The following is a 12,922-nucleotide window of genomic DNA, read 5'->3' as shown; positions in this document are numbered from 1 at the left end:
CTAATGCGGAACGTATGTCGAATATAGAATATTTTCGTCTATGCGCAGATTAAAAATCTGTAGAAGTTACTTCATTATGGAACAAGAAGTGTGATTCACGATAGGTTGCTCTCGTACGTGAAGAACAAACAAGAATAGGTCATCTTCCACATTACTGAGAACGGCTGTGAGGTAGCGTGTGATTGGGGCAAGATTAAATGGAGAATGCCTCAGGAGCCAGTACTGGGGCCACTACTGTTTCTTATACACAGTCCAGTCACATTAATGTGACCACCGCCTGTGTTCGACGTCAACGTGCAGCAGCCAATGACAAACGGCAGGTGGCAGAACAGGCTACCCTACAGGGTATATAAAGCATATCGTGGGGAGGGAGGACGCAGAAAAAAGTGCAGCCATTGCCGTAAAGCGGAAATTGAGCGATTTATCTGACATAAAAAAGAACATCATCGTCGGATTTCGGGACAAGGTTGTAACTATTTCCGAAAGAGCTAGGTTTATAAACCGTCCGCGTGCCGCCGTGGTTAGCGTATACCGTGCACGCTGTCCAAAACCGGCACCGAGGTAACTGTAGTACGCCACTGGCTGTATATGACAGGACTGACCGACGGCTGCAGAGATGTGAAAGGTCAGAAAGACATGTAACTGTTGAGAATGGAAGACCCAGATTAACCGAGGGGCCATGAATAGTGTCTCCTCAACGGCCGTTCAGCGAACATCCCCGGAGTAACGAAGCAGCTTAAATCACTTACTAAAGGCAAGGCCTCCGGTCCATATTGTATACCAGTCAGGTTCCTCTCAGAGTATTGTGATAAAATAGCTTCATCTTTAGCAGTTAAATACAACCACTCACTTATCTTACATGTGACCGCATCAGTGGGACGTACCCTATTTACATTTATGTGGGTAGCCACATGATCTTTGGTACAGCAAAATGTTGACAGAGCACTTTCTGCAGTTCATATTGCTGGATTATGGCTACATAATTTCGCAGAATCCTTTATTTACACGATGTCTCGCTAGACGGTTCACCGCGTGTAGAGGCAGGATCCACCAGTTCAAAAAATTACAGTATTAATTTTCATAACACAATTTCAATGTCGAAGGTGAACTACGAATGACCGTTGAACGAACCTGTTCGACGCGTTAAAACTGATTTGGCACAGGCACGTTTTGCGAGAAGTTGGAAGCCAGACTTGAATTACTGTACGAGTATCTACTATTTGCTGCTATTTGCACGTCTAAATGACACAAGGTTTAAAATTTTAGTCTAATCTGCAGGTATAATGGTCATTATTACAGCTAAAATAAAACAATGAAGACTCAGTGTTACTTTTGTCACTACCGATGACTTAGTGTATGACGGTAGTGAGCCATTTTAATCGTTACTGATGTACTTGAGCCGTGAGCATCGTCCACACCGAGTACTGTTCGGGTCTGATAGCGTGACTAAATATTGCGAAATTTGACGAATTAACAGTATTTTGATAATATGATAGTGTGGCCAAGGGGAACAGTCGTCCATTACTGGTGACTATTTCATTTATGCTGGCATTCGAAAACTCTTGTATCTGTAGCTTTGCAATTGACAATATTCTGAAGACAGTCCACCTTTCATTCAAAATTTGATTTCAGGGCGCATATAAATCCTTGAGTTTGCTGACCCACTAGGTTTTCTCAAATGTTAGTATTTATCGCACTAATTTGTTGAGCAGTCCAGTTTTTTACCACTTCCCCCAATGATTGCACAAAATCCTGGCTTATTTGACCGTAAACACACCAGAGCCCTGTCAAAATCTGACTCCTACACTGAATGCTCTATATTTTCCAAACTGACTCCCATTTCTTCCTGTGTTACGTCATCAGTCAGTCCTTCCCAGTCGTAGAGGCCTTGAGTGTAATCTAACCACATATCCACTACGCCTCCTGCGTTTAAAACTACAGTTCCTTTTGCACACTTCATGTTGACGCATTTGATCTTAAAACCACAGAAGATTATTTGAACTTTTAATGGCTAAGTCTGTTCTCACGACAGCCATAGCCTCTTTAGTATTTTTACGTTTTTCATGCAATCATTTCGCTTTAACACCCTGCACTTCCTATTGATTTCTTTCCTCTGTAAGTTATATTTTTACTGCTGTCCTCTTCAGCTGCCTATTACGGTGTTCGTTATGATAGTATCTACAGTCTCAGATAATTTCACATGCACATAATCCGTCAGTACTTAAGCATCTCACTTCCTTACACAATAAAATTGTCTGAAGCCTTTAACCCCACGCTAACGTACATTAATGACTTTCCGACTAGTGTTAATCATGGAGAAAAATTTCTCTTTGTTCATTACAGTAGCATTATAATCACTGAGAAACCCTCAAGGAAGATTACATTTGGTCACTACGCAATAAATTGACATTCAACATTGAGAAAAGAAATTGCATGAATTTCAGTTTGAAGAGAAATAATTACACTAATCAGTAAAATGTAGGTGGCACCTCTACAGACAATGTAACAATTGCAGAACTTCTAGAAATGAATTCTGATTCTCAGTTGAAGTAATGTGAAAAAACAAAGATACGTTCAAACAGAATGTCGCCACATGTTAGAGTACTGTCATCAGTTTGTGACAGCTAATGTCTCTTAGATACTGTTCATATGTGCACTCAATCTTAGCTATGGCATAGTTTCCTGGGGATCAATTGCACAAAATATGAACACAATTTTCAAACTACAGAAAACAGATTTCGAGCTCATCGTAAAGTACTGTTTAAAACACTGGTGATTTTAACGGCACTGTGAAAATACATTTACCAAGCAGCTGAACACATCAAAAATAACATTGGTAATTACAGCTCTCTCCACGACCATGGAACAAGATCTAGGCTGAACTTACATTTACCAAGAACGAATAAACGTAATACTCAAAACAACATTTCTACCAGTATATAAAATCACAACATATTTTACCCTCCCTTTTTTCCTATCCGTGAAAATTTTCTCCAAAAGCTGTGCATCTGATCCTAGTTCTGACCCCAACGTCTTCCTCGTTGTAGAGGGCTGCTGATTCAGGTCTTCAGGCTAGCAAGTGGGATGTTGCGGTGATCAAAAGAGTCCTGAAATTAGGTGGCTGTGTGTGTAGCGTTATGAAACAATGAGTGTGCAGTGTGTGTAGTGGCTGGGAGTGAGAAAAGGATGAAGCGTAGCATTAGCCTTTTATCGTTATGGTTCAAATGGTTCAAATGGCTCTGAGCACTATGGGACTCACCTGCTGTGGTCATAAGTCCCCTAGAACTTAGAACTACTTAAACCTAACTAACCTAAGGACAGCACACAACACCCAGCCATCACGAGGCAGAGAAAATCGCTGACCCCGCCGGGAATCGAACCTGGGAACCCGGGCGTGGGAAGCGAGAACGCTACCGCACGACCACGAGATGCGGGCTTTTATCGTTATTGAATAACTTATTTGTAAAACGGCGTTGTACACTGTTTTAAAAAGAGTGGCCGTGTTTTCGGGAGAATAGAGACTCTAGTCTTCATTCAGACATCTTAATTTAGGTTTTCCGTGATTTCCCTAAATTATTTCAGGCAAAAGCTAGGATGGTGCTTCCTGTAAAGCAAAGTCGACTGTCAGTCTGTTAATTTCTATGTATGTGAATTACTTTATTTTATTGTTCCTAAATTGTGTCCAGTATCCTTGTAAAAGACATCTACTGATCAATGGAACATCCACCGCTATTGTTACTACTACTACTACTACTACTACTACTACGCAAATCTTCAGTCTTAATCACCGCTAAATTATCTCAATCTGTACCTGCTGCTAGGTTTACCTTATAGTCCAGTGTCTGATTTCGTAATCTCTGTCAGACAAATATCGCGTATGTCAAGGCATTTACAAGTACGACTCACGTGATTTTTGAACAGTGTATATGCTATTATTAGCTGAAATTTCTTGCAGAACTCAAGATAACTTCCGTCTCTCTCTTCCCTACTACCTAGCGCGTATACTATCAGATCAAAAATATTCGTGGCCCCTATGTGATGCAGAACTGACCACTGGCGGTCACGAGAGGAGAATCCGCCACTATAGAAAGAGGAGGGGAGTATTGTACGAGGGGCGATTGAAAAGTCCGTGCAAAAATAAAAAACTACTTACGTGTTTGGGGTAAACCTTTTTTATTTTTAGACATAGTCTCCTTTTAGACTTATACACTTCGTCCAACGCTGTTATAATTTGTTAGTCCCTTCGAAATAATAGGAATTGTCCAAGTCTGCAAAATAGCTATTAGTTTCTGCAATCATCTCCTCCTTTGGATAAAATCTTTGTCCTGCCAGCCATTTCTTCAAATTGGGGAACAAATAGTAGTCTGAGGGAGCCAACTGTGGAGAATAGGGGGGATGTGAAACGAGTTGGAATCCTATTTCCATTAATTTTGCGACCACAACTGCTGAGGTGTGTGCTGGTGCATTGTCGTGACGGAAAAGGACTTATTTGCGGTCCAATCTCTGGCGTTTTTCTTGCAGCTCGGTTTTCAAACGGTCCAGTAATGATGAATAATATGCACCTGTAATAGTTTTACCCTTTTCCAGATAGTCAATGAGGATTATCCCTTGCGAATCCCAAAATACAGTCTCCATAACCTTTCCGGCAGAAGGAATGGTCTTCACCTTTTTTTGGTGCAGATTCTCCCTTGGTAACCCATTGTTCATATTGTTCTTTGGTTTCAGGAGTATAGTAATGTATCCATGTTTCATCCACAGTGACGAAACGACGCCTGAAGTCTTGCGGATTTTTCCTGAACAGCTGCAAACCATACTTGCAACACCTCACACGATTTCGTTTTTGATCAAGTGTGAGCAATCGCCGAACCCATCTTGCGGATAGCTTTCTCATCTCCAAATGTTTATGCAAAATATTATGTATCTGTTCATTCGAGATGCCCATAGCACTAGCAGTCTCACGCACCTTAACTCTTCTGTCATCCATCGCCATATCATGGATTTTATCAGTGATTTCTGGAGTCGTAACCTCCACGGGGAGTCCAGAACGTTCAGCATCACTTGCGCCCGCATGGCCACTCAGAAAATCTTGAAATCACTTATAAACTGTTCTAATCGAAGGTGCACAGTCACCGTAATGTTTATCAAGCTTCTCTTTAGTCTCCTGAGGCGTTTTGCCTTTCATAAAGTAATGTTTAATCACCACACGAAATTCTTTTTCGTCCATTTTTTGACAATCACTCGATTTCCTTGATTCACACGAATGCCAAACACAAATAAATACTAAACATGACCTCGATACGCACCTGTGGTGCCATCTCTCGAACTTTGCACGGACTTTTCAAACGACCCTCGCATTGTGAGTAGAGAAGCAGCACCAACAGAATGGTTTGATCAGGAGAATTCTGTGACTTGGAACGTGGACAAGGCTGGATGTCATCTCAGTAACAAATCTCTCAGGAACATTTCAGTCCTACCAGGCAGCTCACTTCGACTGTTGGTGATGCGAAGAAGCAGAGACCAGGCGTACTTCATGCACTGATGGACACGGACCGTCGAGCATTGTGGAGGGTGGTTCTAAATAATCACATGAAATCAATGGAAGGAATCACTCGTGATTTCCAAAATACTATCAGAACTCCAGCTAGCACAATAATTGGAAAGAATGGGATACAGTCGTCGAGAGCAGCTCCTCTTCTGTAGTCAAAGTTAAGCGACACTTGAGGTGGTCTCAAGAGTGGCGCCACCAGAGTGTTGATGACTGGAAGCGAGTGATTTGGAGTGGTGAATCACCCAGTACCCTGTAGGAATCCTACGTAGGAGTTTGGGTTTGATGGTTGCCTGGAGAACTTTACTTACCATCATGTGTAGTTCCAATGTACTTAATCGCATCCGTGAGGCAATGTTTTGTTTACAATAATTTTCCTTAAAGGAGCTGAACTACCCAGAATCCCGACTTGAACCCAACTGAACATATGTGGGATGAGTCAGATGCCTGTGTCCAACATCACTACCTTCTATAGGTCTGCGACAGTGTGCACGTCATCATAAAAGTGAAGGGTGGACACACGCGATACTGATGTCCACTAATAGATGTCTCGATACTTTTGATCAGATAGTGTGTACCTGAATTATTGATGTAGGCGTTAGTTTGCTGTCGATACTAATGGGAATAAATCTATCACTGAAATAATCGCAGTAAGTCACGCTGCGCACAGCCTCCCTATTATAACAAATCCTGTTTCAGCTATACAGCTTTTTTTTGTCTCTTTCCACACTCATGCTCATAAAATAGGGGTAACTGCAGAAAGTGGTGCCACACAACGTGGCACTACACAAAACAAGCTCTAATAAAACAGGCACATAGGGAACACACATGACACAGATCTGTAAGTCCTCGGTATTGGTGATAAGTTGAAAAAACCGTTCCGAAGCACATGTGCTACAAAACGCCACTGTTTCCTGCGCATGTATGCCAACATCAATATGGGATATGATCACCATGCACACGTACATAGGCCACACAACGGGTCGAGCAGCTGCTGGGGTATAGCCTCCCATTCTTGCACCAGTGCCTGTAGGATCTCCTGAAGTCTCCTAGGGGTTTGAAGACATGCAGCGATACGTCGACCGAGAGCATCCCAAGCGTACTCGATGGGGTTTAGGTATGGAGAACAGGCAGGCCACTCCATTCGCCTGATATTTTCTGTTTCAATGTATTCCTCCACGACGACAGCTCGGTGGGGCCGTGCGCTATCATCCATCAGCAGGAAGATGGGACCCACTGCACCCTTGAAAAGGCGGACATACTGGTGCAAAATGACGTCTCGGTACACCTGACCTGTTACAGTTCCTCTGTCAAAGACATGCAGGGGTGTACGTGCACCAATGATAATCCCACCCCACACCATCAAACCACGACCTCCATACAGGTCCCTTTGAAGGACATTAAGGGATTGGTATCTGGTTCGTGGTTCACGCCGGATGAAAACCCGGCAAGAATCACTGATCACACTGTACCTGGACTCGTCCGTGAACATAACCTGGGACTACTGTTCCAATGACCATGTACTGTGTTCTTGACACCAGGCTTTAAGGGCTCTCCTGTGACCAGGGATCAGTGAAATGCACCTTGTAGGTCTCTGGGCGAATAAACCATGTCTGTTCAGTAGTCTGTAGACTGTATGTCTGGAGACAACTGTTCCAGTAGCTGCGGTAAGGACCTGAGCGAGGCTACCTGCAGTACTCCGTGGCCGTCTGCGGACACTGATGGTGAGATATCGGTCTTCTTGTGGTGTCGTACACTGTGTACGTCCAGTACTGTAGCGCCTGCACACGTTTCCTGTCTGCTGGAATCGTTGCCATAATATTGAGATCACACTTTGTGGCACACGGGGGTCCCGTGCTACGACCTGCTGTGTTTGACCTGCCTCCAGTCGCCCTAGTGTTCTACCTTTCATAATGTCACCAATATGTGTTCTTTGAGGCATTTTAAACACACAATCACCCTTAGCACGTCTGAAAACGTCTGCACACTTACTCGCTGCACCGTACTCTGACATGCACCAACACACCTCCGTGTATGTGGACTGCTGCCAGCGCGACCGTGCGACGACCGCATGGCAAATGCACCGCATGGTCATACCCCGAGGTGATTTAAACCCGCAAACCGACCACCACAGCGTTGTTTCACCATGTACCAGCATTATCCTTAATTTATGAGCATGAGTGTATTTCACTTCACTTGCGCTAACTGCATCTTTACTAGACATTTGTATTTTACTTCTCGGAACTGAGAATAGCTATTACATTCAGAATCTTCAAATTTCACGCACCGAATCGTAAAATGTTACCCTTTCGTTTGTCATAAAATATTTTTCTCATTTAAACTGCTACCTCACGAAAATCTGAATGTCGGGCTAATGTGGAATCTTTCGCCAATGGAGAGATCATCATGAGAATTTTCACTTATAGCCCCCATACCCTGTGGATGCACTTTATTTGCCTTTGATTCAGTGGTTTCTACTGCCTTGTGCATCCTCGTGCCGTTGTTCATTGCTGATACTTCCGCCTTTAGGATCCGTTTCCCTCACAAGAGCTTGATAGTGCCCTGAATCTCCGTCTGCTCCTCTGTCCCATTTGACAAGGGCGTTGCTAGAAAGAAAGTGACTCTTTATATTGGAAGTCTTATTTCTCCATTGCCGTTGACTTTCAATCAAAATTTACATAGCGCCTGGTATTGCACCACGTACTCAAGACGTTTTTATTAGTAGTGAATAAGTTATCGTTACATCATTCTGACGTAACAAACCATATTAACTGACGTTTGCCGGTGTTCAGACGGTACTATCACTCGCTGGCAATTTAGTGTCCTGGAAACTTAAGTTCACAGTGTTAATGATTATCAGTCTCCATGACTAACTAACAACGTCTAAGGACTACACCACATAAAAATGCTGTTCCGGTGCAGTTCTGTCTACAGCCTTACTTCCATGCACAGCGAGACTCATATGCTGTTAAATAACATTCCGGGTCAATAAGGTAAATGTTGCATCAGAAGGATGTGTCCAAAACACATACCTACTTCTGTTGACAAAATCTGCCTTGAACAGGTTTGGAGCTCGTTCACTATAGAACGGCTCGACATACGAATGTCAAACAATGTAATCGACTGGGACGAACTTTCAAATTTTTCAAAGAAAAAAAAAACCATGAAATACGCGTAGATCTCTTATACCCTCTTATAGAAATTTTTGTTATGAAACTACGTCACCTGAAAATTTGAATGCTCAGTCATCTAGTGCATAATCAATAATGATTATTTGCCTAGCGTTAATGCGTAACAAGGCACAAATATTTCAGTTAACAACACTCCTTGGTAGACATAATGCATATATGGTTTAAAGCTCATACGTGAATGAGGAAACAGTAGTATGTCCGACGTGTTCTCGAATTTTGAAGAAGTACCAGCATTATTGTGTAGGTGATTGAAACTACCTCATTACACATTTAAAAAAATCTTGGTCACATGTATGGCAAGCATACAATAAGAGCAAATGCAACGTAAATTACGTCTTGAAACATGTGGGCAGTGTTAAGAATAGTCCGATCTGCCAGCTTTTTAAAGATCTAGTAAACGCAAATCAGAAACGAAGAACTACACTATGTGATCAAAAGTATCCGGACACCTGGTGTTGGCCCACCCTTAGCCTTGATGACTGCTTCCACTCTCGCAGGCATACGTCCAATCAAGTGCTGGAAGATTTCTTGGGGAATGGCAGGCCATTCTTTACGGAGTGCTGCACTGAGGAGAGGTATCGATGTCGGTCGGCGAGGCCTGGCTGGAAGCCGACGTTCCAAAACATCCCAAAGGTTTTCTATAGGATTCAGGTCAGGACTCTGTGCTGGCCAGTCCATTATAGGGATGTTATTGTCGTGTAACGACTCCGCCGCAGGCCGTGCATTATGAACAGGTGCTCGATCGTGTTGAAAGATGCAATCGCCATCCCGAATTGCTCTACAACAGTGAGAAGCAAGAAGGTGGTTAAAACATCAATGTATGCCTGTGCTGCGATAGTGCCACGCAAAACAACAAAGGGTGCAACCCCTCACCATGAAAAACACGACCACACCATAAGGCCACCGCCTCCGAATTTTACTGTTGGCACTACAGACGCTGGCAGATGACGTTCACCTTGCATGCGACATACCTACAACCTGCTATCTGATCGCCACATTGTGTACCTTGATTCGTCACTCCACACAACATTTTTCCTCTGTTCAATTGTCCAATGTTTACGCTCCTTACACCAAGCGAGGCGTTGTTTGGCGTTTACCGGCGTGATGTGTGGCTTATGAACAGCCGCTCGACCATGAAATCCAAGTTTTCTCACCTCCCGCCTAATTGTCGTAGTACTTGTAGTGGATCCTGATGCAGTCTGGAATTCCTGTGTGATGGTCTGGATACATGTCTGCCTATTACTCACTACGACGCTCTTCAGCTGTCGGCGGTCCCTGTCAGTCAACAGACGACGTCGGCTTGTACGCTTTTGTGCTGTACGTGTCCCTTTACGTTTCCACTTCATTATCAAATCGGAAACAGTGGGCCTACGGATGTTTAGGAGTGTGGAAACCTCGCGTATAGGCGTATGACACAAGCGACACCCAATCACTGACCACGTTTGAAGTCCGTGAGTTCCGCGGAGCGCCCCATTCTGCTTACTCACGATGTCTGATTACTGAGGTCGATGATATGGATTACCTGGCAGTAGGTGGTAGCACAATGCACCTAATATGAAAAAGTATGATTTTGAGGGTGTCCGGATACTTTAGATCAGATAGTGTATTTCTCAGGTAGCTTGTTATGTGATTTTCTTTGAACTCTGAGTTATCTCGCAAATACCTGAAAGTCAGACTTTTAAAAATGGGCGCAAGGATGTTCTGCATGCAGTTTAAGGAAGTAAATGCTTGACTCCGAGAAATGAAAATACGGATTAAGAAAATTGAAACTTCTATTTAATGTCTTTGTCAATAGGTGTTCGAGAAACGAGAAGAATGGGCGAGAGGAGATGGATAAAATCATGCATTGTTTTGAAGAGATACTTTTAATCCCATCAGTTTTATAGGTTACAAAGCGGTGGACGGATAAAAACATGTAACAGATCAATTTAGTGACAGTTTCGGCCACTTTAAAGAAACGTACGGTTCTTAAACGAAGTAAGGTTCAAGTTACTTTGTTAGTGTGATAATCATAACAGTGTAAGTCAATATTATTTACATCTAGCGGTTCAAAAAAGTGGCTGTAAGCACTACGGGACTTAACATCTGAGTTAATCAGTCCCCTAGACTTAGAACTAACTAATCTAAGGACATCACACACGTCCATGCCCGGGGCAGAATTCGAACCTGCGGCCTTAGCAACAACGCGGTTCCGGACCGAAGCGCCTAGAGCCGCTCGGTCACAGCGGCCGCATAACACCTCGCAGAAGTGACACGAGACATACAACTTTGTTGATGCTACGTTAGTAAATGGTATAAAACTGTGCACGTTGTAGTTCTTCAAACAAGATCTGTATACACTTATTTTCAGAGTGTCCTCTGTTTGGCTCAAATGGCTCTGAGCACTATGGGACTCAACTGCTGTGGTCATCAGTCCCCTAGAACTTAGAACTAATTAAACCTAATTAACCTAAGGACATCACACACATCCATACCCGAGGCAGGATTCGAACCTGCGACCGTAGCAGTCGCACGGTTCCGGACTGCGCGCTTAGAACCGCGAGACCACCGCGGTCGCCCTGTCCTCTGTTTAACCGGCTATTTAATCTCAAAGAGAACGTACGCCTTTTGTCCTATGTTTGATTGGTAACGTTTCATCCAAGAGCAGGCTGAAGTATGCCAGTGTGCATCCCATGTAAGTACAGTAATATGCAATATGAGATACATTGTACTTGGGGAAAATAATGTCTGTAGAGGAAGTGGAGGGAAAATTACATGTAGACAGACATTTGGGACACGGTCTACATCTGAAAATGATTTCCACATTTTTGTCCATAATGTTGTCACAAAACATACTACGGAAACATTTTGTCGCTTTTTCGTAGACTTGACAAAGTATTTTATGGAAATCATAATACGGAAAAAGCCTTTTTGCATGTAAGGGTTCCTTAGGGTTCCATATTGTTACAGGAAATAGTACCGGTGCACTGGTGCAAAACAGAAAAAGTGTTTTAGTAAACATATTCCCGGAAACAAATAAATGTCGACATATTGGACATTCTGCCCTTGATAGCGATCTGTTTGTTGCGAGAGCAGGAGTTTCTGAATGTAGTTACGTCTCATTCCTTCAGCCCTCCTCCTCAAAAAATGTCACTCATATGAGCAAACCTGACTGCGTCGAATTTTTTCACAAGCATGGAAACAGTCTTCTGTGAAGTCGATGTTGATTGGTGTGATATAATCTAATTCTTCAAATTTCCCTGTTGCCAGAAATGTAAAGCATTGGGATCAGGTTGACGGGGAGACCATGCCACTGGGATGGTGCCAGCTCTGTGGAAATCACATCCTCTGTCTTTCTGGAAGTCTGATGTTCGACAGCAGGGCTGGTAACTCGTCCCACATAAACAGGCGATAAACAGTAACTGTTAATTTGCCGGGTAAAGTATATAGTCTCATGTGTCTGTCACCCACAGTTCCTGTCCACACACTGATACTGAAGTGGCCCTGGTATCCTTGCTTCAGTGATTTCTGGAAGATTTCGGTCTGGCAGTTTATAATGGTATTTTGTGTGAACTCTGCCTCACACTTAAATGATTTTGAAGCTGTGAACTACGTATCTCCAATGCTCTGTCTGAGAATCGCTTAGGGGAACTGTTATATGGCATGGTGGTCTTGTGGCTCTGAGCACTATGGGACTTAGCTTCTGAGGTCATTAGTCCCCTAGAACTTAGAACTACTTAAACCTAACTAACCTAAGGACATCACACACATCCATGCCCGAGGCAGGATTCGAACCTGCGACCGTAGTGGTCGCGCGGTTCCAGACTGTAGCGCCTAGAACCGCTCGACCACCCCGGCTGGCGGTGGTCTTGTGGACTTACGTATTGTGCACCCTGTAAGTGACCTGGACAAGCTAATTATTAGTTCAAAACACACTATACAAGAGGGAACTGGAACGAAAAAACAAAATAAATTCTGTACAGAATTTTATGTATGTCTGTGCGTGAAACAATACTGAGAAACTTGTAAAAATGAAGGAGGAAAGCAGTACATTCTATGAACGTCAATACCATTTTATCAGACTCAAATGACAACGTTCTTTACTTATTGCAGAAGTGGAGATACCATTGCAATACTTGACGAGCGTTACAGAATAATTTATATGCGAAAATATTTAATTTGCAGGCAAAGGGTCTCGATCATCTGG

Source organism: Schistocerca nitens, chromosome 2 (assembly GCF_023898315.1).
Source record: "Schistocerca nitens isolate TAMUIC-IGC-003100 chromosome 2, iqSchNite1.1, whole genome shotgun sequence".
In the NCBI taxonomy this organism is placed as follows: Eukaryota; Metazoa; Arthropoda; class Insecta; order Orthoptera; family Acrididae; genus Schistocerca; species Schistocerca nitens.
This window is presented reverse-complemented; position numbering follows the sequence as displayed.